Below are 2,907 nucleotides of genomic sequence, written 5' to 3' on the forward strand. Positions count from 1 at the left end.
TAATTTGTGTGGGTTTATTTTATATATTGTAACATTATCAAAATTCTTGTTTCTCTCTTTGAGAATGTATGGGCAATGAAGTTGCAAAACAGCTTCTTGCCCCTGTGTCTATTGCTAGCACAGTGGTCCCTTGTAATATTTTTCTGATTATTTGTGAAGTCCACTTACCATCTTTCTTGAGAGGTTTGAAAGCTGCTACTACTTCTGAAACTGCCACCTAGTCCTACCACTGGTGATTCATCTAGATAGACTCCTATAATTCCAGTGCAATATTCACAGTGCCCATGGTGGCTATGTTGATATAATTCTCAATCAAAAAATGTAACAGGCTTTCCACATGGAGGGCAGAACCAAAGCATTTACTCAAATACCTGAAAACCTAATCCCAAAATCAGAAAGCCAAATTCATCATAGTGAGCATGAGGTTAGTACACAATTTTACATATTATTTTAATGTTGTTTGAATGGAATGTTGAGAGAGCTGGCTGAGTGCTTTCTCTATTCTGCCATCTTGGATCCACTCCTGGAAATCTTGACTAAGTTTTATTAGGATAGTCATAGTTCACTAAATCTATCTTTGTCTCCATCCCTGTCTCTCTCTCTTTCCTTTACATCAAGCTATGTGTTCATGTGCACATGCATATGTATCATTCTCTAGTTATCTATTGCTTTGACAGTAATAATGGGTTTAGTCTCACATAAGAAATAACAGGTACAGATTGTTTAATGATCCTAAATTCTATGTCAGCACAAAAGATGAAATGATTCATTAATAACAAGCACATTATTGACAAAACAATGATCAGAATCTTAGGCAGTACTTTCCTCTTTGAGACAGTTGCAATTGTTCTATAGATACTTTCTGGAGGAATTGAGGAGAACAATAAACCACTCCTTTATATATTTTTTATTCCTCTATCTGTACCCTTTATTGATTTCATCTACTTCCTTTAGAGAAAATTTCTTCCCTCATCATGGCCTCTTATTTACTCTTTGTCTATCCAATAAGTTGTTTTTTTTTCTTTTTTTCCTATAAGCAGGTCTAATTTTATCTCATTCTAAAACAAAAATAATGAAATCCTCACTTGAGTCCAACAACTATCAAGGGATGATCATATATTTCTTTTCCTTTTTGCAAACAAACTTTCAGGAGAAAAAAAAAACTATTTTTATTTTTTACTTCTAATCCCTCTCCTCACTCATTTCTCACTCTCTTAAAATCTTGCTTTAAATCTAATACTGTAATTTTCAAAATTAGCAGTAATGACTTTATTCTAATCAATGAATTCTAATCAATCTTTATCCTTCTTGGTCTCTCTGCAGAACATAGCACTGTTGAACACCTTTTCCTACAAAATGCTCTCCCATTTCTGGATTATTGTTTAACTGCAACCTATCTGATGACTTTTGTTTTCCTTGATTTATCATCATTCATACCATGTTCCCTTATTGCAGCTATATCAAAGGCTCAGTTTTCGGTCCTCTTGTCTCTCTATGTTATTTTTTATTGACATTATCAGTTTCTGTGATTTAGGTTATGTTCTCTATGACAATATGTCCAAGTCTTCTTTGCTCTTCTGAACTCCAGTCTTAAGGTACCTACTCTCTGTCAAATATATACCACAGAATTATATTCCTTTCAAATTCAACATATCCAAATAAAAACATCATTCACTCCAATTCCATCCCTCTTTTTAACATTTTTATTTCACTTGAAGGAATCATCAACCTTTGAATCAAACAGGTTTGTAATCTAAGTGTCATCTCAGATTTTTTCAGATTTCCATTCCAATATAAAACCAAAGTACAGATATTATTTTATCTCCACAATTTCTCTGTAATCCACAATCCTTTTCTCCACTCATACAACAACCAACTTTATGTTTATGTTGTTCCTCACACTTGATATTTCATATTTAGTCTCCTGGTCTTTCTATAGGTTGGTGCCCTATGCAAGAAATTTTTTGTTGCTTTATCTCTTCCTCTTAGAATTCCTTTTTTACTTAAAAATACAGTTCAAATGGCACATTAGCCTATATGAAGTGTTTCCTTTTCCCTCAGTCTCTAGCTAAATAATGTCTCTCCCTCAAATTCATACCATACCTATTTTCTGTCTCCTATGTATACATATTGCTTTTCACCAATAGAAAGTAATGTAATTCAGGGTATGATCTGTTTAACTTTTGTGTGTGTATCCATGTCCTTGCACAATGGCCAGAACATATTAACAGCTAAACAAATGGATTCTGGTCAATTTATTAAATGTAAATCAGTTATAATTTGGTAAAGATTCAGACAGTGTTTTAATTGAATATATTCTCCTCCTCCTCCTAACTACAATTCTCTAAAAATTCTTTTGTTATTCAAGTTATGTTTAACTATAAGGAAACCATCATTAATTGTAATTTGTTAGCTTGTAGCGGTTACTTCCTGTGGTAATTATCATCTTCTAATTACCAGAAATATATCAGTGTATATATTCATATGCTTGCATATAAATATGTTTATATGTATAAATACACATGCATATATATGTTAAAAGTTATCTATCTATCTATCTATCTATCTATCTATCTATCTATCTATCTATCTCTCTATCCATCTATCTAACTATCTATCTATCCCTGCAAAAAATATCCAGAAAATAAAATATGCTTTGTAGCCTTTGTAAGATTAGGCACTGTGATGTACTCTAGTCTCCAGTCCATCAAGATGCTAAACATTCATATTCTGCTGGGTAGAGAGTTATTTGATTAGAGCCTAGAGCTTGGAGACAGAGTTTATATTTGACCTGTGGGGTTCTGTTCCCATATCACTGTGTAATTGCCTATGACTATATCTCAGACACTAACTATATGTTATTACTGCTGAGTCATAGCCACCCAAAGAACATCTTGTCTCAAGCAC

The sequence above is a fragment of the Petaurus breviceps genome, unplaced genomic scaffold (assembly GCF_028583685.1).
Source record: "Petaurus breviceps papuanus isolate PSGF00001 unplaced genomic scaffold, PetGlider_PUasm1.0 90822, whole genome shotgun sequence".
Taxonomy (NCBI): domain Eukaryota; kingdom Metazoa; phylum Chordata; class Mammalia; order Diprotodontia; family Petauridae; genus Petaurus; species Petaurus breviceps.